Genomic DNA, 23576 nt, shown 5'->3' with positions numbered 1-23576 from the left:
CTAAAATATGCGGCCCAACTATAAACCGCCGGCACAGCCTCTCCGAGAGGGCCTCCCAGCAGCTACACATCATTCCTCTTCTCCCCCGCCCCGCTTCCTGTTTTTCCAATTGATCAGAATGCAGCCTGAGCCTTTCCTTCCACAGGATTCCAGCACGTCTTCACAGCAGATTAACGCAGCAACAAAGTCATACTGACGACTTGCTTCCGCTCGCTGCTGAGGCCTCTGTCTGCTGACGTTCCAGCCCAAAGCCCTGAAACTCTCTCTCACTCTCCTCTCTCTTTCTCTTGCTAACTCTTTTGCTAACTCTTTTGCTCACTCTCTCTTGCTCACTCGTTCCCACTCTCGCTCTCTCTCGCTACCTCTGTCTCTCTCTCCCTCTCCCTCTCTCTTTCGCTCTCTTGTTCTCTCTCTCTCGCTCTTTCTCCCTCTCTCTCGCTGACTCCTGCTCTCACTTTCCCACTCTCTCGTGCTCTCTCCCTCTCTTGTTCCATCTCCCTCTCCCTCTCGCTCACCTTTTCTCTCTCTTGCTCTTTCTCACTCTCCTTCGCTCTCGCACTCTCTCTCTCCCTCTCTCGCTCTTTCTCTCTCCCCCTCTCTCGCTCTCGCACTCTCTCTCTCCCTCTCTTGCTCTTTTTCCGTCTCTCTCGCTCTCGCTCTTTCTCACTCCCCCTCTCTCGCTCTCGCACTCTCTCTCTTTTACTCTCTGATGGCTGGAATGTAACTACACCCTGCTTCCAATAAACATCCAGGGGGAGACATTTGGTTGGTAGCGCCACCGATTAACACCTAAAGAGGCCGAGAAGTGGGGCGCTAGCCAATTTCCGGCCGGGCGCAGGGAGCCTAGCGCCTCGCCCCATATTGAGCATGCATTTAGCGCTGGCGCAAAATCTTAGCGCCCGCTCATGGGCGCAGGCAGATTATGACGTCATTTGAGTGTGCAACGCCTTTTGGGCGCCCCGGACCGGAAATTCAGTGGCGCCCCCCTCCGTAGCGCCTGCCGCTAATAGTGACAGCTTACATGGAGCCTTACCCAATCGCTCTCGGCCTGGGGGGGGCATTATTTAAAGGGCACTGGTGTGGTTTAAAAGCGGCAGCCTTTTTGGCTCACAACTTCTTCGAGAGCTACAGAGAGTTGCTGGGCTGCACACTGCGAGCCATTTCACCACTGAGCCAGCGCTGGCAGAGGAACTTCAGCCTTCTGACCATCACCTTGCTGTTGGTGAGCATTTCCAACGGCAAAACTTTCTTGGCGCACTTATTATGGGGGCTGCATTGGAGGGGAATGTCCTGCTGCTGAATCATCTGGAAAGGGCACAGAGACGCAGGGAGAGAGGGGCAGGCATGGCCAGACGGAGGAGGACCAACAGACGTCGCCACACCAGACCTTACGCTGCCAGGGTTTTCCGACAGCAGTTTTCCTACATGAACATGTCGGAGGAGCAGTGTATCAGAAGGCTGCGCTTTAGAAAGGAGGTGGTGACTGAGCTGTGCCACCTGCTTCAGCCAGATCTGCAGCCTCAGATAAGGTGCAGAACATCTCTGTCGGTGGCTGTGAGGATGACTGTTGGCCTAAACTTCTACGCAAGTGGCTCCTTTCAGGCCACAACTGGGGACATAGCCAACATCACGCAGCTTGCGGTGCATTGCTGCATCCGTCAAGTGACTGATGCCCTGTTTAAAAGGAGGCGGCAGTACACCTCCTTCCCAATGACCCTGGACAAGCAGTGGGAGCGCGCAGAGGGCTTCGCTGCAATAGTGGACTTCCCCATGGTGCAGGGTGCCATTGACTGCATGCACGTGGCTTTGCGGGCGCCTGTATTGAATCCGGAGGAGTTCCGCAACCGCTAGGGGTTCCATTCCTTGAATGTCCAGCTGGTCTGTGACCACCGACAGCTGATCCTCGCAGTGAATGCGCAGTTCCCAGGCAGCAGCCACGACGCCTTCATCCTGCGCCAGACTTTTGTTGCAGACCTTTTCGAGGCCCCGGCTCACCCAGGAGGCTGGCTTCTCGGGGACAAGGGCTATCCTCTGTGCCCGTGGCTGATGACCCACCCCTTTAAGAGCTGGCCGGCGCCAGTGTGTCTCGGGGAAAGTGATTATTGACAGCACCTGCGCTGCGCCCCGCCGCCGCGAAATTGGGTTGCGCCGCCGGGTTAGCGCCTTAAGAATATCGTGCAGCGCCTGATTTAACGCCACAATCACCCTCGGGGCGCTGCAACCCAATATCGCGCCAGGTGGCGCTAAATCACGCCTGGTGCTAAGCTTTGCGCTACGCCAGGACTAGCGCCCCAAACGTGGCTATACCGAATTTCTAGTCCCCAGTGTCTCTGAGCTCTCACAGACCTTTATCAGAGAGACTAAGGTAAGCAGCAGAGCTCCCAAGAGAGAATAGCAGAGGTTTAACTTGGTGTTTCTTACATTACAACAGTGACTACACTTCAAAAGTACTTCATTGGCTGTAAAGCGCTTTGGACATCCTGAGGCGCTATATAAATGCAAGTTCTTTCTTCTAAACTGTCAGCTTAAGATCAGCAATTCGTTCTACCTCATTGGGTGTTTTGTTCGGTTCCACCGGTAGTACAGTTACAAATAGTGCCCGGTGTGGCACTCGGCTTCACGGACCAGGGAGGTCACGGGTTTGAACCCCCAGCTACATGTAACCAGTCTCAGCCCCGGCAGCAGCCTGGGGATACTACCAGGAGCCTCAGTGTTCCTGGCTTAGGGAGAAAGTTATCCAGCCAGGGCTCTCCACTGACCCCTGCTGGTAACTACATAGGATGTACAGCACAGAAACAGGCCATTCGGCCCAACCAGTCCATGCCAGCGTTTATGCTCCACTCGAGCCTCCTCCCGTCTTTCCTCATCTAGCACTATCAGCATAACCCTCTATTACCTTCTCCCTCATATCTAACCACCCCTTAAATGCATCTATACTATTCGCTTCAACCACTCCCTGTTAGCGAGTTCCACATTCTCACCACTCTCTGGGTAAAGAAGTTTCTTCTGAATTCCCTATTGGATTTCATGGTGACTATCTTATATTGATGGCCTCTAGTTTTGCTCTTCCCCACAAGTGGAAACATTCTCTCTGTATCCACTCTATCAAAACCTTTCATAACTTTATGTATACCCTCGCATTTCTGGTATCATCCTTGTAAATCTTTCCTGCACCCTCTCCAGTGCCTCTATATCCTTTTTACAACATAGCGACCAGAACTGTAAGCAGTACTGTAAGTGTGACCTAACCAGGTTTAGCATAACTTCTCTACTTTTCCATTCTATCCCTCTAGAAATAAACCCTAGTGCTTGGTTTGCTTTTTTTATGGCCTTGTTAACCTGTGTCGCAACTTTTAGTGATTTGTGTATTTGTACTCCGAGATCCCTTTGTTCCTCTCCCCCACCTAGACTCGCACCCTCCAAGTAATAAATAACCTCCCTATTCTTCCTACCAAAATGTAATACCTCACATTTATCTGTGTTGAAATTAATTTGCCAATTATATGCCCATTCTGCAAGTTTATTAATGTCCTCCTGTAATTTGTTGCAGTCCTCCTCAGTATTGACTATTCCCCCAATTTGGTGTCATCCGCAAATTTAGAAATTGTGGCCCAGAAATTCGGGTCTCCACGGGTGAGTACGCACGGGGTACTCACCCGTAAGCCCAATGGAAGTGTCGGTTTCCTGCATGCACTGCGAATGCGCGGGAAACCGGCACTTCCGTTCCCCTGAAAGAAGGGGTTCAGAGTTCGAACGCGTGCGTGGGAGAGGCTGCGCGTGCGCATCGAACTTAGTTTTTTTTTGCAGGTTTTCCCGGGAGGGTAAATCTCCAGAAGTTAGACATTTAAAAAGCAGTCGTAAGGCCTGCTTTTTACAAGGTATGTGGTGAATTAATTAAAATTAAAACATTTTTTCCACAGGTTTATTATTTTTTAATACTTTAAAGAAAGGTAAGTTTATTTTTAGCCCCGTTAGAAAATAAAATTATTTTTTTCAATTGTTGTTTAAAATAGTTATTTCATGTAATTTATAGTTTATTTTAAAAATGTGATGTTTTTTTAAAATTTATTTGAAGATTTAGTGATGTTTTGGGGCTTTTAGTATTTATAAGTTTTGACAGCTCTTCCTGTCAAACTTATGAATGGGCATTCCCTGCTCCGATTGGCTCCCCATGGCCCACGTGATCCCAGGGGACGCATCGAACTAACTGCGCCCCTGGGATACGCAAGCACTGCGCGCCGGCAGTTGGAGGAGGCCCAGGATCGGAATTCCACGCGGGCCCACAGCTCAACGGCCGGCGCGCTAGGTAAGTGCAGGTCGGGAGCTTACACCCGACCCGAATTTCTGGGCCATTGTGTTTTTGATTCCAAAGTCTAAATCGTTAATATAAATTGTGAACAACTGTGGTCCCAGCACTGATCCTTGTGGAACACCACTACCCACCTCCTGCCACTCTGAATAGCTACCCTTTACCCCTACTCTCTGATTTCTGTCCTGAAGCCAGCCAGCAATCCATTCTGCTACTGGTCCCCTGACTCTGCATTCTCTGACTGTGTGCGTGTGGACTCTGGGCTCGGCTGGGATGCTCTCACACCCAGAAGAAAGAACTATAGCATAAAAAAGCACAGGTGGCTCACATATTAAAGTTTAATAGTCAAGGAAGAAATAACTTGCATTTATATAGCGCCTTTCATAGAATCATAGAAATTTACGGCACAGAAGGAGGCCATTTGACCCATTGTGTCCGTGCCGGCCGAAAAAGAGCTCTCCTGCCCAATCCCACTTTCCCGCTCTTGGTCATAGCCTTGTACGTTATGGCACTTCAAGTGCATATCTAAGTACTTTTTAAATGTGATGAGGGTTTCTGCCTCAAACAGCAATGAGATAATGCCCAGATAATGTAGTTTAGTGATATTGGCCAGGACACCAGGGATAACTCCCCTGCTCTTCTTTGAATAGTGCCATGGGATCTTTTACATAGACCTGAGAGGGCAGATGGGGCCTCAGTTTAACATCCCATCTGAAAGACGGCACCTCCGACAGTGCAGCACTCCCTCCGCACCGCACTGTACTGGAGTGTCAGCCTAGATTTTTGTGCTCAAGTCTCTGAAGTGGGACTTGAACCCACGGCCACAAGAATGACCACTTGGTACTAGATAGAAGCCTGCATCGTGGAACTGTAAAACCAGCAAGGGGCCAGTGACTGGAGGGAGGGGATGAGAGAAAAGTGGTGCACAAGGGATCTGATGAAACTCCTTACCATATATGGCCACTGTGGATGAATCAACATAGAAACAGGAGGAGTCCATTTATTCCCTCGAGCCTGTTCCGCCATTTAATGAGATCATAGCTAATCTGCGACCTAACTCCATATACCTGCCTTTGCCCCATATCCCTTAATACCTTAGGTTAACAAAAATCTATCAATCTCAGATTTAAAATTAACAATTGATCTAGCATCAATTGCCGTTTGCAGAAGAGAGTTCCAAACTTCTACCACCCTTTGCGTGTGGAAGTGTTTCCTATCTTCACTCCTTTGATTATTTTCTGTACCTGCCCAAGACATTGTAACGATCTATGTACATGGACCCCCAAGTCTCTTTGGACCTCCACTGTATCTAACTTTTCACCATTTAGAAAGAACTCTGTTCTATCCTTTTTATGTCCAAACTTGCCTACATTGAAATCCATTTGCCACATTTTGCCCATTCACTTAATCAATGGCAACATTTGAGGGGGAACTGGATAAACAACTTACAGAATCATAAAGAATGGTAGAGCACAGAAGGAGGCCATTCGGCCCATCGTGCCTGTGCCGGCTCTTTGAAAGAGCTGTCCTGTTAGTCCCACTACCCCCCCCCCTGCTCTTTCCCCAGAGCCCTGCAAATTTTTCCCCTTCAAGTATTTATCCAATTCCCTTTTGAAAGTTATTATTGAATCAGCTTCCACCACATTTTTAGGCGAAACATTAAAGGATCCGGTTAAAGAGCAGGATAATTGGATCAGTGCGGGGCTAGTACTGACACAGGCATGAGAGAGTGACACAGGCTTGTGGGGCAGGGCTAAGGTTTTCTGGTGACGCCAAGGTGCTGGTAGGGAAGCGGGGGAAGGGGGCTGAGGAGTGGGCGGTGATGGGGTGGGACGAGGGTCGCCAACTGGAGGTTTCATCACATGACCTCACGCCTCCAGCAGCCCCGCCCCCACACGCTCCTACCATTGGTCGCCCGACACGTCAATCTTCACAGCGCCCCGCCTCCCCACGGCCAATCGGAAAGCAAGCTGACTCTTCGTTACCCGATTGGATGATTCTTGACTGTCAGTCAAACAGCCATATTCGCCCCTCCCCCCATCTCCAACAATTCTTATAACTAAAAAACAGAAACAGTTTAAATAAAATGAAAACTTTAATCAACGCTCCTATGATTTTTTTTTCTCTGCTGGAGTTGCTCGCAGTGGGATTTATCTTAAGTTCCCGGCGACTCCAGGACAATCCGGGAGTGTTTGAGAACCCCAAGTTGGACTGAAGGAAGGAAGTTACACAGGTTATACAGCACAGAAACAGGCCATTCGGCCCAACTTGTCTATGCTGGTGTTCGTGCGCCACATGAGTCTCCAATAGATGGTGTTTCCTCCAGTCCATTCACAGCCAACTGGTCAGACAGGCCGATCACACTGACAAACTATTTAAACAGTAGAAAGAAAGACTTGCATTTCTATAGCGCCTTTCACAACCACAGGATGTCTCAAAGCGCTTTACAGCCAATGAAGTATTTTTGAAGTGGAGTCACTGTTGTAATGTGGGAAACGCGGCAGCCAATTTGCGCACAGCAAGCTCCCACAAACAGCAATGTGATAATGACCAGATAATCTGTTTTTTGTTGTGTTAATTGTGGGATAAATATTGGCCAGGACACCGGGCATAACTCCCCTGCTCTTCTTCAAAATAATGCCTTGGGATCTTTTACATCCACCTGAGAGAGCAGACGGGGCCTCGGTTTAACATCTCATCTGAAAGATGGCACCTCCGACAGTGCAGCACTCCCTCAGTACTGGAGTGTCAGCCTGGATTTATGTGGTACAGGTGTCAAACAGTCCCTAGGGCTCGAGCACTCTGCCTCTCCGGTGTCGATGGGATATAGTGGGCCCTCCCGCTGAATTACCTTTTTTAAAAATCAGGTAAACACAAAGTTAAAGACTTTAAAGGGCTAGAAATTGGGTATAGCCGCGTTTGGGGCGCTCGTCCTGGCGATGCGCAAAGTTCAGCGCCAGGCGCACTTTCGCGCCACCTAGTGGATATTGGGTCATTGCGCCCCTGAAGGTGAATGCGGCGCTAAATCAGGTGCTGCACGAGACTCCTAAGGCGCTAACCCGGCGGCGCAACCCATTTTCGCGGCGGCGGGGCGCAGCACAGGTGCTGTCAATAATCACTTACCCCGAGACACACTGGCGCCGGACAGCTCTTAAAGGGGCGGGTCAATTAGGATCACCAGACACAGCACTTCCTGGCAGGCCTTAAATTCGGCGCTAACTTACCTGAGGCGCTCCAGCCTGTCAAGACATGGAGAGGGTGAGGCAGAGGGCGGAACGCTTCACAGATCTGGCAGTGGAAGCTTTGGTTGGCGCTGTGGAGCGCCAGCGTGGTATTCTGTACCCTGAGGATGGAAGGAGGGCTCCACATGCTGATTACTGGCGAGCTTGGAGGGATGTGTCCACCAGAGTGACCTGCAGAAGCGTGGTGCCCAGGAGTGCAGTTCAATGCAGGAAGAAGTTCAATGACCTCACTCGGGTCGTCAGGGTGAGTGCCTTTCCCTCCATCTGCACCTGACTTTATGGCTAGAGGGTGCCCGAACCCCCAAAGGCCATCTGTCAGCCAGAACCCATGGCCCTTTCAAGAAACACACATGCACATGCTGCTCAGTGCATGATGCAAGGGCTATTCAACCATGGGGGGCAGGTGATGTATGCTCAGTGCAGCATGTTTCAGCACTTCCCGTCCTTCCTCCTGCAGGCGAAGCTGGCCAGGAACCGGCTTGAGCAGATGGGCACCGGAGGAGGCCAGCCTGACCTGCACATCCTCAGCGACCTGGAGGAGAGAGTGCAGATGATTATGGGAAACCGGCTGAGTGGTCCTGTCGCCTCTGGAGCTGCCGACCCCATAGTGGCCAGCGATGGTAAGGCTATCACCTTTTTGATCTCTCTCCTACCACTTGTTCCCCCCACCAGCATGATTTTTCACTGTCGATCCACTACAGTACATTGCAGCACTTATGCCTCCCTCGCTGCCACCCTGTCCTCTCGCTAAAGCCACTCCTGTACCTCCCTGCTTTCAGATGCCGAATCGCCAGGTGAGGAGGCGGGCCCTCAAGCTGCCACTATGAGTGACTCTGGAGCCGACGACCAGGAGGAAGCCGGAACATCCCAAGCACCCTCAGGCGAGCCAGCCCAACGGCAGACTGGGGCACAACTTCCCTGGAGGGGAGCGGGGGGGGACAGCTCTGAGGAGGAGGCAACTCCAGGCACCAGCAGGCTGCAGCAACGCAGGGGGGAGGGAAGCTCGGGTGCCGTCTCCCCGGAGGGCGAGTCAGGCCACCAGTGCTGCTGCACAGAGCGCAGAGGAGGTGCGTGCCCTCACTGAAATGAGCGCCCAGGCTGGCCGGAGGCACGCTGAGCTCATGGCTGCAGTGGCAAGGTTGCCTGAAACCATCGAGACACTGGCGAGGAGTGTCCAAGACATTGGCGCAGCACAGGCCCGGAGTGCGCTGGACTTCGGGTCAGCATTGGAAAGGTCTGTCCAGGGCTTCGGCGAAGCAATGGAAAGGAGTGTCCAGGGCTTCAGCGAAGCACTGGCACCTGCCACGCAAGTGCTGAGTGCTGCCACGCAGTCACTCGCTGGTCTCCTGCATATGCAGATTGAGGCCACGCGACCAGTGACTGCTGCCACCCTCGATGGCTCAGCCAGGATTACCCGGGGCCCTCACAGCACCACAGCAGGCCAGCAATCTGTGCTCCATCAGATTGCTCTGGATGCTGAAGTGCTGCCCCGTGGGAGTGCCAGTGTGTTGTTGGAGCAGGGAGGTGCTGTCCTCTCTCAAGAGGACAGCACTCCTGCTGCCACCACTGGCACTTCTCCACTGCAGCTGCCACCACCTGCAGGACAGACTGCTTCCACCCATGCATAGGTGGAGCAGTCAGCAGCTGGGCCCTCTAGGCCCAGAGGTCGTCCAGGCCGCACCTCAGGGTCATCTGCGCTCAAGGACAGTCAGCAGGCCTCCCCCAGCCTTGCTGCAGCCACTGGGGTCACATTAAGGAGGAGCTGCAGGGAGGGAAGGGGCCAGAGCCGAAAGAGACCAAGATCCCCATCAGGGGGCAAAAAGTAAAGGGTGGTGATGAAGCCTCTGCTGAGGTGGAATCAAGGCCAAGGAAGATGTTATTATGATTGTTATTTATGTTTTGGCCAGTCTCACGGGAGGGAGAGAAAACTGTTAGGATTGTTATTAATGTTTTGGCCAGTCTCACGGGATTGTTATTAATGTTTTGGCCAGTCTCACGGGTGGGAGAGAGACTAATGTGTCTGTGTGTTAGTTTAGCTTTCTGTTCCTATTGGTTTATCATGTTGGAAGGAAGCACATTTTTGTAATAAAACACTTTATTCATTTACAATGGCCATGTCTGCTATTTACATGCATCTTGCCCTTCACAGGCTTGGGGGTATGGGGTCAGTTCCATTCCTGGTCTTGGAATGGCTACAAGCATTCCATGAGAGGGGCCTAGAAGCGACTTCTGATCAGCCTCAGACGCACGGCCCTTCCAGTTAGTACCTCCCTCCCATCTTGGTCCTCCTCCTCCTCCTCTGCTGGTGCGTCAATGTCTGCTGGCATTGGCTGGGTACGTAGGATAGCGAGGTTATGGAGCATGCAGCAAACAACCACGAAGTGCGAGACTCACTCAGGTGAGTACTGCAGGGCTCCTCCGGAATGGTCCAGACAGCGGAACCGCTGCTTCAGCACGCCGATTGTGTGTTCCACAATGTTCCTCGTCGCCTGATGGCTCGCATTGTAGTGTTCTTCAGCAGGGGTACTGGACATCCGGAGTGGGGTCATCAGACACGGGCACAGAGGATAGCCCTTGTCCCCGAGAAGCCAGCCTTCTGGGTGAGCCGGGGCGTCGAAAAAGTCTGCTACAGAAGTCTGGCGCAGGATGAAGGCGTCGTGGCTGCTGCCTGGGAACTGCGCATTCACTGCGAGGATCTGCTGTCAGTGGTCACAGACCAGCTGGACATTCAAGGAATGGAACCCCTTGCGGTTGCGGAACTCCTCCGGATTCTCTACGGGTGCCCGCAAAGCCACGTGCGTGCAGTCAATGGCACCCTGCACCATGGGGAAGTCCGCTATTGCTGCGAAGCCCTCTGCGCGCTCCCGCTGCTTGTCCAGGGTCATTGGGAAGGAGATGTACTGCCGCCTCCTTTTAAACAGGGCATCAGTCACTTGACGGATGCAGCAATGCACTGCAAACTGCGAGATGCTGGCTATGTCCCCAGATGCAGCCTGAAAAGATCCGCTCGCGTAGAAGTTCAGGGCAACAGTCATCTTCACAGGCACCGACAGAGATGTCCTGCACCTTATCTGAGGCTGCAGATCTGTCCGAAGCAGGTGGCACAGCTCAGTCACCACCTCCTTTCTAAATCGCAGCCTTCTGACACACTGCTCCTCCGACATGTTCATGTAGGAAAACTGCTGTCGGAAAACCCTGCCAGCGTAAGGTCTGGTGTGGCGACGTCTGTTGGCCCTCCTCCGTCTGGCCATCCTCGCCCCCCTCTCCCTGCGTCTCTGTGCCCTTTCCAGATGATTCAGCAGCAGGACGTTCCCCTCCAATGCAGCCCCCATAATAAGTGCGTACAGGAAGTTTTCCCATTGTAAATGCTCACCAACAGCAAGGCGATGGTCAGAAGGCTGAAGTTCCTCTGCCTGCGCGGGCTCACTAGTCAAAAGGCTCTCTGTGTGCAGCTCAGCAACTCTTTGTAACTCACAAAGAGGTTGTGCTCCAGAAATGGCTGCCGCTTTTAAACCACACCAGTCCCCTTTAAATAACGCGCGCCCCAGGCCGAGAGCGACTGGGTAAGGTTCCATGTAAGCTGTCACTATTAGCGCCAGGCGCTACGGAGGGGGGCGCCACTGAATTTCCGGTCCGGGGCGCCCAAAAGGCGTTACACACTCAAATGACATCATAATCTGCCTGCGCCCATGAGCGGGCGCTACGATTTTGCGCCGGCGCTAAATGCATGCTCAATATGGGGCTAGGCGCCCTGCGCCCGGCTGGAAATTGGCTAGCGCCCCACTTCTCGGCCTCTTTAGGCGTTAATCGGTGGCGCTAACAACCGAATTTCTCTCCCTTTTCCATGTGTCACAGCTACCCAAAGCATACCTTGTCTATCTCCTGTGCTCTCTTCTCCCCCGCCCCCCCCATCCCCCGCTTCCGTCTCAAGTGTTTGGGTCTTAACTGCGAGCACATCTGCCACTCGCCTCCCAGCCAGCTGTTGCCGCCCTCGCCCCCAGCCAATCCTAGAGCCGGGTGCCTGTGTCTGTACTTGTTTTTTTTAAATAGTACACAGGGGCTGGCTGCGAATGATGTCAGGAGGGTGGAATGTCACTCTGCTTGACTAACTCGCTGGAAATGAGCAGCAGTAAACAGGGCACTGCTCACAGCTCTGCTCTGGCAGCACAACATCGCTTCTCACAGATCCCGCCCGCTCCCGCTTGGTCTTTCTACAGTGCCGAGGCCTTGGAATGTAGGCAAATGTGAGGTCAAATGTGAGGTCATCCACTTTGGACCTAAAAAGGGTACTTTCTAAATGGTGAAAAGCTAAAACCAGTGGCAGTCCAAAGAGACTTGGGGGGTTCAGGTACATAGATCATTAAAATGTCGTGAACAGGTACAGCTCCTGACTCCCCAAAGCCTTTCCACCATCTACAAGAACATAAGAACATAAGAATTAGGAGCAGGAATAGGCCACTTGGCCCCTCGAGCCTGCTCCGCCATTCAATAAGATCATGGTTGATCTCGGGCTCAGAGCCACTTCCCCGCCCGCTCCCCATAACCCTTCACTCCCTTATCTCACAAAACTCTGTCTGTCTCCACCTTAAATGTATTTAATGACCCAGCCTCCGCGGCTCTCTGGGGCAGAGAATTCCACAGATTTACGACCCTCCGAGAGAAGAAATTCCTCCTCATAGAGTCAGAGTCATAGAGTTATACAGCACAGAGAGAGGCCCTTCGGCCCATCGTGTCCGCGCCGGCCATCAAGCCCTGTCTATTCTAATCCCGTTTTCCAGCACTTGGTCCGTAGCCTTGTATGCTGTGGTGTTTCAAGTGATCATCTAAATGCTTCTTGAATGTTGTGAGGGTTCCTGCCTCTACCACCCTTTCAGGCAGTGAGTTCCAGATTCCAACCACCCTCTGGGTGAAAAAGTGTTTCCTCAAATCCCCTCTAAACCTCCTGCCCCTTACCCTGAATCTATGCCCCCTGGTTATTGACCCCTCTACTAAGGGGAAAAGTTCCTTTCTATCTACCCTATCTATGCCTCTCATAATTTTGTACACCTCAATCAGGTCCCCCCTCAGCCTTCTCTGCTCTAAGGAAAACTACCCCAGCCTGTCCAGTCTCTCTTCATAGCTGAAGCGCTCCAGCCCAGGTAACATCCTGGTGAATCTTCTCTGCACCCTCTCCAAAGCAATCACATCCCTCCTATAGTGTGGTGACCAGAACTGCACACAGTATTCCAGCTGTGGTCTAACTAGCGTTTTGTACAGCTCCATCATAATCTCCCTGCTCTTATATTCTGTGCCTCGGCTAATGAAGGCAAGTATCCCATATGCCTTTTTAACCACCTTATCTACCTGTCCTGCTGCCTTCAGGGATCTATGTACATGCACACCAAGGTCCCTCTGATCCTCTGTCCTTCCTAGTGTCCTACCATTCATTGTGTATTGCCTTGTTAGTCCTCCCAAAATGCATCACCTCACACTTTTCAGGGTTAAATTCCATTTGCCACTGTTCTGCCCATCTAACCAACCCATCTATATCGTCCTGTAGCCTGAGGCTTCCCTCCTCGCTATTTACCACTCCACCAATTTTCGTGTCATCTGTGAACTTACTGATCATACCTCCTACATTCATATCTAAATCATTAATGTACACTACAAACAGCAAAAGACCCAGCACTGATCCCTGCGGTACACCACTGGACACAGGCTTCCAGCCACAAAAACAACCTTCGACCATCACCCTCTGCCTCCTGCCACTAAGCCAATTTTGGATCCAATGTGCCAAATTGCCCTGGATCCCATGGGCTCTTACCTTCTTGACCAGTCTTCCATGTGGGACTTTGTCAAAAGCCTTACTGAAGTCCATGTAGACTACATCAACTGCACTACCCTCATCCACATACCTAGTCACCCCCTCGAAAAATTCAATCAAATTGGTTAGACATGATCACCCCCTGACAAAGCCATGCTGACTATCCTTGATTAATCCTTGCCTCTCCAAGTGGAGACTAATTCTGTCCCTCAGAATTTTTTCCAATAATTTCCCTACCACTGTTGTTAGGCTCACTGGCCTGTAATTCCCTGGTTTATCCCTACTACCCTTCTTGAATAATGGTACTATGTTAGCTGTTTTCCAGTCCTCTGGCACCTCCACTGTGGCCAGAGAGGTTCTGAAAATTTGTGTCAGAGCCCCTGCAATCTCCTCCTTTGCCTAACACAGCAGCCTGGGATACATCTCGTCAGGGCTGGGGATTTATCCACTTTTAAGCCCGCTAAAACCGCTAGTACCTCCTCCCTCTCAATACTAATTTGTTCAAGTATATCACCATCCCCCTGCCTGATTTCTATGCCTACATCGTCCTTCTCCATAGTGAACACAGATGCAAAATATTCATTTAAAACCTCACCTATATCTTCCGGCTTCTCATCTCAGTTCTAAAAGGACGACCCTTTATTCTAAGACTGTGCCCCCGCATTCTAGATTCCCCCACGAGGGGAAACATCCTCTCTGCATCTATCTTGTCGAGTCCCCTCAGTATCTTATATGTTTCAATAAGATCACCTCTCATTCTTCTAAATTCCAATGAGTATAGGCCCAGCCTGCTCAACCTTTCCTCATAAGTCAACCCCCTCTTCTCTGGAATTAACCTAGTGAATCGTCTTTGAACTGCCTGAACAAGGCACAAGTCAGGAGTGTGATGGAATACTCTCCACTTGCCTGGATGAGTGCAGCTCCAACAACACTCAAGAAGCTCGACACCATCCAGGACAAAGCAGCCCGCTTGATTTGCACCCCATCTACTACCTTAAACATTCACTCCCTCCACCACCGGCGTACCGTGACTGCAGTGTGTATCATCTACAAGATGCACTGCAGCAACTTGCCAAGGCTTCTTCGGCAGCACCTCCCAAACCCGCGAGCTCTTCCACCTAGAAGGACAAGGGCAGCAGACACATGGGAACACCACCACCTCCAAGTTCCCCACCAAGTCATACACCATCCTGACTTGGAAGTAGATTGCTGATCCTTCATCGTCGCTGAGTCAAAATCCTAGAACTCCCTACCTAACAGCACTGTGGGAGTACCTTCACCACACGGACTGCAGCGGTTCAAGAAGGCGGCTCACCACCTCCTTCTAAAGGGCAACTAGGGATGGGCAATAAATGTTGGCTTTGCCAGCGACGCCCACATTCCATGGACGAATAAAAAAAAAGAAAATAATCAAAAAGGCTAATGGAATGCTGGCCTTTATATCTAGAGGACCAGAATACAAGGGGCTAGAAGTTATGCTGCAGCTGTACAAACCCTGTGAGGACTGTGAGCAGTTCTGGGCAGCACACCTATAATATATTGGCCTTGGAGGGAGTGCAGCGTAGGTTTACCAGAATGATACCCGGACTCCAAGGGTTAAATTACAAGGAGAGATTACACAAACTAGGGTTGTAATCCCTGGAATTTAGAAGGTTTACATGTAATTATTGTACTACAGGGCCTCTATTGAACACTGCTAGCTAGAGACTTGAGCACATAATCTATGCCGACACTTCCAGCACAGTACTGAGAGAGCGCTTCACTGTCGTGGGTGCCATAAAAAAAAGCAAACCTAGCACTAGGATTTATTTCTAGAGGTATAGAATTGAAAATTATAAAATTGAAGTTATGCTAAACCTGTATCAAACCTTGGTTAGACCACACTTAGAGTACTGCGTACAGTTCTGGTCGTCACATTGTAAAAAGCATATAGAGACACTGGAGAGGGTGCAGAGAAGGTTTACAAGGATGATACCAGAAATGCGAGGGTATACCTATCAGGAAAGGATGAACAGGCTGGGTCTCTTTTCTCTTGAAAAATGAAAGCTGAGGGGTGACCTAATAGAGGTCTTTAAAATTATGAAAATTTTTGATAGAGTGGATACAGAGAGAGAATGTTTCCACTTGTGGGGAAGAGCATAACTAGAGGCCATCAATATAAGATAGTCACCAAGGAATCCAATAGGGAATTCAGAAGAAACCTCTTTACCCAGAGAGTGGGGAGAATGTGGAACTCGCTACCACAGGGAGTGGTTGAGGCGAATAGTATAGATGCATTTAAGGGGAGTCTAGACAAGCATGTGAGGGAGAAGGGAATCGAGGGTTCTGCTGATAGATTTAGATGAGGAGGCTTGTGTGGAGCGTGGACTGGTTGGGCCGAATGGCCTGTGTCCGTGTAATTCTATGTAAACACGAGGGCCCCGTCTGCCCTCTCAGGTGGACGCACGCAGACCCATGGCATCATTTAGAAGAAGAGCAAGGCAGTTCTCCCCTGTGTCCTGGCCAATCTTTATCCCTCAAACAACATCGCTAAGAAACAGATTATCTAGTCATTATCACATTGTTGTTTGTAGGATCTTGCTGTGTGTGTCTGTATGTATGTCCATATATGTCTGTGTGTATGTGCGTGCGTGTCTGTGTGTATGTGCATGCGAGTATGTATCTGCGTGCGTATGTGTGTACATAGAAACATAGAAAAAAACATAGAAGATAGGAGCAGGAGTAGGCCATTCGGCCCCTCGAGCCTGCTCTGCCATTCAATGCGATCATGGCTGATCATCCAAACTCAGTACCCTGTCCCTGCCTTCTCCCCATATCCCTTGATGTATGTGTAGGTCTGTGTGTGTGTACATGTCTGTGTGTGCCTACGTGTTTATACACATTTGGGCTTGGTTGTGATGCTTCCCATGATTAAATAGCCTGCCAACACTCAGGCCCGCCAGAGTTTGCGAGGTTAGCGGGAGAGAACCTCACTTACACGGGTCTGGCACATCTCTGACACTGAGCGGCATAAGGAGATATTAGGACAGGTGACCAAAAGCTTGGTCTAAGAGGTAGGTTTTAAGGAGCGACTTAATGGGATGGAGCGAGGTGGAGAGGTTTAGGGAGGGAATTCCAGAGCTGAGGGCCTAGGCAGCTGAAGGCACGGTCGCCAATGGTGGAGCAATTAAAATCAAGGATAAGAACATAAGAAATAGGAGCAGGAGTCGGCCATTTGGCCACTCAAGCCTGCTCCACCATTCAATAAGATCATGGCTGACCTTCTATCTCAACTCCACTTTCCTGCACTATCCTCATATCCCTTGATTCCCTTAATATCTAAAATTGATCACTGTCTTGAATATACACAATGACTGAGCCTCCACAGCCCTCTGGGGTAGAGAATTACAAAGATTCACCACCCTCTGAGTGAAGAAATTTCTCTTCATCTCAGTCCTAAATGTCTGACCCCTTATTCTGAGACTGTGACCCCAGGTTCTAGACTCCCCAGCCAGGGGAAACATCCTCCCTGCATCTACCCTGTCAGGCCCTGTAAGAATTTTGTATGTTTCAATGAGATCACCTCTCGTTCTTCTAAACTCTAGAGAATATAGGCCTAGTCTACTCAATCCTCATAGGACAATCCTCCCCATCCCAGGAACCAGTCTGGTGAACCTTTGTTGCACTCCCTCTATGGCAAGTATATCCTTCCTTAGGTAAGGAGACCAAAACTGCACACAAATGCTCCAGGTGTGGTCCCACCAGGGCCCTAGATAATTGCAGTAAGACAATTTTAAAATTCTCATCCTTGTTTTCAAATTCCTCCATGTCCTCGCTGTTGAGTCTGTGTGTCCCAGTTATGCTTATTATAAATCACTGGACACAGACAACAAGAATAACTTTAACAGGTTTTTACTATTCGGAGGTCAGGGCTGAACTGCCCAGCAAATCACTACACAACGTTTATATACCGGTGTGGTCACCACCGGTATTACAGTATACAGCAGCCAAGAGAAAGTAGTACATCTCTTAAGGTAGTTCTCTTAAGGTGGAACAGGTTACATACACCACAATCCTCCCTTTTTAGCTTAACAGTGTATATCCCCATTTAACATAACATAATAACATATATATATATATACTAGCTGGGGAGCCCCGCGTTGCAAGGGCAATTTTGGGGCGCTTGGTCTCCCTGCCCCTGTGTGTCCCCCCTCTCCCTGTCATGTCCTCTCCCTGTCCTATCCCTCCCTCCCCTCCCCTCTCTCCCTCCCCTCCTCTCCCTCCCCTCCCCTGTCTCCCTCCCTCCCTCCCCCACCCCCACACCTACCCTCCCCCACCCCCTCCCCTCGCCCACCCCCTCCCCCCCGCGATTTCCCGAGGCTCGCCCCCCCCCGCGATTTCCCGAGGCTCTCCCCCCCCCCCGCGATTTCCCGAGGCTCTCCCCCCCCGCGATTTCCCAAGGCTCGCCCCCCCCCCGCGATCTCCCGAGGCTGTGTGCTGGCGTCACTGGGGCCGTGCGCATGCGTGCCGGCGTCAAGGCGGCTGCGGAACTGGCGTGACGGGGTGGCGGGCCGTGCGCATGCGTGGTTTCAAGACCGCCGGCGTGCCCCGTTGCCGGGGTAACGGGGGCCGTGCGAATGCGTGCCGTCGTCAAGGCGGCCGCGCAACTGGCGGCCTCTTCTTTTTTTTAAACTCATCAGCTCTCCCCACCCCCCGTGATTTCCCGAGGCTCTCCCCCCCCCGCGATTTCCCGAGGCTCTCCCCCCCCGCGATTTCCCGAGGCTCTCCCCCCCGCGATTTCCCGAGGCTCTCCCCCCCGCGATTTCCCGAGGCTCTCCCCCCCCCCGCGATTTCCCGAGTCTCTCCCCCCCCGCGATTTCCCGAGGCTCTCCCCCCCCCTGTGATTTCCCAAGGCTCTCCCCCCCCCCTATTAAATTGTTATTCAATTCCCTAACACATCATTAAAATATTTACCTTAGTTCCCTAACACACAGAAAGTGTGGGGGAAAAAATTGTGAAAAATCAAGATGGCGGCCACTCACCTCGGTTCAGAAGGATAAGGCCCGCCCACACACGCACCGATTGGTCGACCGGTCAGGTCACCGAAGCGTAGGATTGGTCAATCGTCGGGTCACTCGACACTCAACTGTAGGATGGCACGCGCCCGTCCGATTGGTCGACCTCGACGTCACACGGTCGCTAATGAGATGCTAATGAGCGGAACGCTGAACGTTTTTTGGATACCGCGGGCGCGGTTTTTGTCCGGCCGAAACGTAAATATGCCTATGACCGGTCCGGAATCGCAAGCTTTCTTTTGAGGCGACGCGCGCGTCGGTACGCTCTGTAACTTTCAAACGTATAGAACACGGACAGACATCGGGACAGACAGAAGAGCTCTTTTATATATATAGATACAACTTCATGCAAAACAGTTCAAAGATTCAGTCTCTGAGGAGGCCTCCTGATCCGAGTTGGATAACGCCTTTCAGGGGTCTCTGATTCTCGTTGCTGGGGTGACTCATCTAGTTGATCTCTTATGGATTGGACATCATCATCAGGTACATTCACTTCTGAGGTAGATGCTTCAGGTTCACTAACTTCTTCCACGGTTGTCTCTGCCGTAACCATGGGTTCGACCCTTGTTCTCGATTCTACCAGTTGGTCAGCATGACGTCGTATTACATTTTCACCCATATCTACCGTGTACATCAGGGGTCCTTGTCTGGCCCGAATTGTTCCAGATTGCCATTTCTCATTTTTATAGTCCCGGGCTAACACTGGTTGTCCTATTTCGAAACTCCGAGTGGTCTTGTTATTTATATGCTGGAACTGTTTGTTTTCGACTTCCCTCCGCACATCTGGTTTTAACAAGTCCAACCTGGACTGCAACCTCCTGTTATAGAACATCATGGCAGGACTTTGGTTTGTCACTGCATGAGTGGCGTTTCGATATGCCAGTAGGAAATTGTCCACCTTGTGTTGTAGTGGAATCTGATCTTCGCTCATGGCCTTCATTGCTTTTTTGAACGTTTGTACAAATCTCTCGGCCAACCCGTTTGTAGCCGGATGATATGGGGCAGAGGTATAATGTTTCACCCCATTCTTCTTCATGAATTTCTGGAATTCTTCTGACACGAACTGCGGTCCGTTGTCTGAACATATTTGTTCTGGCAATCCATTTCTTGCAAATATCGTTCTTAGCACCGCGATCGTCTTTTCCGAGGTAGTGGTAGTCATCTTAATCACTTCTGGCCATTTAGAATGTGCGTCCACCGCAATTAAAAACATGGAGTCCATGAATGGACCAGCAAAGTCAATATGTACACGTTGCAATGGGGTTGAAGGCCATTCCCATGGATGCAGCGGTGCAATCGGAGGTGCATTTTGAACTTTTTGGCACCCTGAGCAGCTTTTCGTCAGATCCTCTATCTGTTGGTCGATACCCGGCCACCACACATAAGCCCTAGCAAGGTTTTTCATCTTGACTCCCCCCAGATGACCTTCATGCAGTTCCTTTAGAACTCTCTCTCTTAACTTAGGAGGAATAATCACCCTTGTTCCATACATCAATGTTCCTTGACAGACGGACAGCTGTTCTCGTCTTGCTGAGAATGCCGGTAACAGTGGATCACCATGTGCTGGCCATCCCTTCACTGTCAATTCGTAGACCCGGGACAGTGTCGGGTCGTTCCTGGTTTCTCTTTCAATACTTGCATTGGTGACTGGTAAACATTCGATGATGGTCGAGTGAAATAACTCAACAGGGTCAACCGTCAGTGCCTCCTCCGCTGTAGGTAGTGGCAGGTGCGACAGCCCATCAGCATTACCATGCTGCTTTGTACCTTTGAATTCAATCTGATATTGATGTGCCCCTAGGAAAAGGGACCATCTCTGGAGCCTCTGTGCTGTCATCACCGAAACACCCTTCTTAGGGTTAAAAATGGATACCAACGGCTGGTGGTCTGTCAGTAGCGTAAACTTTTGGCCCTGCAGGTAATGATTAAACTTCTTTACTCCCCACACAAGGCTGAGAGCCTCCCTATCTATCTGAGCATAGTTGCGCTCAGCGGAGGTCAATGATCTGGATGCGAACGCGACTGGCCTCTCCAAGCCATTTGGCAACTTGTGTGAGAGTACTGCCCCAATACCATATGGAGAAGCATCACAAGCCAAACGAATAGGCAGCGTTGGGTTGAAGTGAGCCAACACTTCCTCTGAGGTGATCAATGCCTTGCTTTTGCGAAAGGCCCTCTTACAGCCCTCGCTCCACTTCCATGGTACTCCCTTCTGCAAAAGAGCGTTCAGCGGGTGCAGCACCATGGATAAATTTGGCAGAAACTTATGGTAATAGTTAATCAACCCTCGGAACGACCGCAACTGGGATACATTATCCGGAGCGGGAGCCTTCACAACAGCTTCGATCTTGTCAGGAGACTTATGAAGCCCCTCCTGGTCAATGACATGACCACAGTACGAGATCCGCTTCTGAAAGAACTCACATTTCTGGCGATTAACTCGAAGTCCATATTCTTTCAATCTGGTGAGCACCAGTTCCAAATTTGCAAGATGTTCCTCCTCATCATCTCCTGTAATCAGAATATCGTCCAGGTAACATTGTGTGCCTGGAATTCCCTGTAATACCTGCTCCATGGCCCTCTGCCAAATTGCTGGAGCCGATGCCACTCCAAAAACCAGTCTATTATACCGATACAAGCCTCTATGCGTGTTGATCGTGGGATACTGGCGTGACTCTTCCTCAACTTCCATCTGTAAGTACGCCTGCGCCAGGTCTATCTTGGTGAAGTGTTTCCCGCCAGACAACGAAGCGAAGATATCCTCAATCCGCGGAAGCGGATATTGCACCGTGTGAAGCACCGGATTAACAGTGATCTTGAAATCTCCACAGATGCGAACCTTCCCCGGTTCCCCCGGCTTGTTGCTCGATGAACGCTTCATGATGGGGACAATGGGCGTGGCCCATTCACTCCAGTCCACCTTTGACAGTACTCCGGACCGTTCTAGTCCTTCCAGCTCAGCTTCCACAGCAGGTCGTATCGCATAAGGTACCGGTCTGGCTTTGAAAAATTTTGGATTTGCATGTTCTTCAACTTTGATGTTTGCCGTAATTCCTTTCAGTGTTCCCAGTCCCTGCTGGAACACCTCTTTAGCATTGTCCAATATTCTGGACAGTTGTTTAGGTTTGACATCTTCCTTTTTGCCGGAATCTACAGTTAGTGCTTTTAAGGAATGCCAGTCCATACTTATTCTCCTGATCCATTCCCATCCCAGTAATGGTGGACCTCCCTCAGGTAACACATATAAGTCCATTCCTCGGCTTTCTTTATCCTTGTGGACCACCTTTACCTTTATCTTTCCAATGGGGTATACTCTTTGCCCCGTATATGTTTTCAAAACAATCTCCGTATCCCTTAAGGGAATGTGTGGAAATAACCTTTTGTAATCTTGCTTATTCATGACCGTCAATGCCGATCCAGTGTCCAATTCCATCTTCACTTGGACTCCTGCTATCTGAAGTGTGACCCAGATAGTTTGGTGGTCTGCTGTGTTACCCACATTATGTATTCTTAGACAACCCAGTTCCTTACTGCTGGAGTCTGAATCCGTCTTCTGTTCATCCGAACTGTTCTCTGTCACCTTGTGTACCTTTTTGCACTTTTCCTGCGGTGACTTTTTGCTGCTGGTCTTCTTACCGGACCGGCATACTTTAGCTATGTGACCGAGCTTGCCACATTTTCTGCATTCCTGATTTTTGAACCAGCACTGATTCTGATCATGCGTTGTCCTTCCGCAACGATAACACTTTACTGCACCCAATGCCATTTGATTGGTGCTGAGTTCCGATGACCTTAGTTGCATTTCCGCGGTGCCTCTTGCTGCGGCCTCGTGCGATGCTGCAATGGTGACAGCTTTCTCAAGCGTAAGGTCCTTTTCTTCTAGCAGACGCTTTTGTGTTCCTTCTTTTAATAATCCACACACGAATTTATCTCTCAGAGCATCTGCTAGTACTGTACCAAACTGACAATACTTTGATAGCTTACGCAGTTCAATTAAGAATTCAGTGTTGCTTTCCTCTTTCAGCTGCGTTCTGCTGTAAAATTTAAATCGTTCCGCTATCATCAGCGGCGTGGGGTTTAAATGTTCTTGCAGGATCGTAACAATTTTCGCGAAAGTCTGATCCGCCGGTTTATCTGGTGTTATCAGATGCTTCAATAACCCGTACGTCTTCGCCCCCATTGAGTTTAATAATGTTATTGCTTTCTTATCATCTGGTACTTCATTTGCTGTACAATAAACTCCAATGCGTTCTACATACGTGGTCCAATCTTCAACATCACTATCAAAAGCAGTGATGTTACCGTGTTTAGGCATCCTTGAGATTTTCTTTAACTATTTTATTTTCCCAAAATGGCGGCTTCCCGCGCTTGTCTTCTTCTCCCGCCTACTAAAATGGCGGCTTCCCGCGTTTGGCGTTTTTTTTCCCGCGCTCGTCTTCTTCCCCCGCCGACTACAATGGCGGCTTCCCGCGTTTGCCTTCTTCCCCCGCTGGCTGCAATGGTGATTGCCGTGCTGCTGCCGTTCTCGCCTCCCCAGCGGTTCTCAATTCCCCGACGCTGCTTTTAGCTCCCCCGCGAGTCCCGTGGGCATTCACGCTTCCCCTGCTATTGCGCCTCTCAGCCCCGCTTGCAGGCCGGTCCTTTACACCGGCTGCGGTTGAGTTCTCCGCGGTTCTCGTGGCCTTAACGCTGCCCCAGTCGCTGCGCCTCTCGGCCCCGATTGCAGCCCGGCCCTTTTCACCGGCCACGGTCGAGTTCTCCGCCCTTTTTCCTCCGTTTTCCCTCCCCTACTCCACAGCCAATGCGGCCGACTTTCTGCTCGTGTCGCTGATCGGCTTACCCACCACCGTGGTAGAAGGGATGATCACTGCCTGTCGCTGATGGAGGGCTTCGTGGTCAGAATTTTTTCTTTTTAACCCGGGTTCTCGATGCCTCCCGTGCGATGTGGTGCTCAGCAGGATGATGAGGGCGGATGCCTCTTCTCGACGCCCGTTCTGAGGACAAAGCTGCCTTGGATGTAAAACTGCCGCAGGGTAAGATCGGACTCGTCGCCACTGTTGAGTCTGTGTGTCCCAGTTATGCTTATTATAAATCACTGGACACAGACAACAAGAATAACTTTAACAGGTCTTTACTATTTGGAGGTCAGGGCTGAACTGCCCAGCAAA

Source organism: Somniosus microcephalus, chromosome 5 (genome assembly GCF_052327205.1).
Source record: "Somniosus microcephalus isolate GS21.2 chromosome 5, FLI_Smic_1.0, whole genome shotgun sequence".
NCBI lineage: Eukaryota > Metazoa > Chordata > Chondrichthyes > Squaliformes > Somniosidae > Somniosus > Somniosus microcephalus.
Note: the sequence above shows the minus strand (reverse complement) of the source record.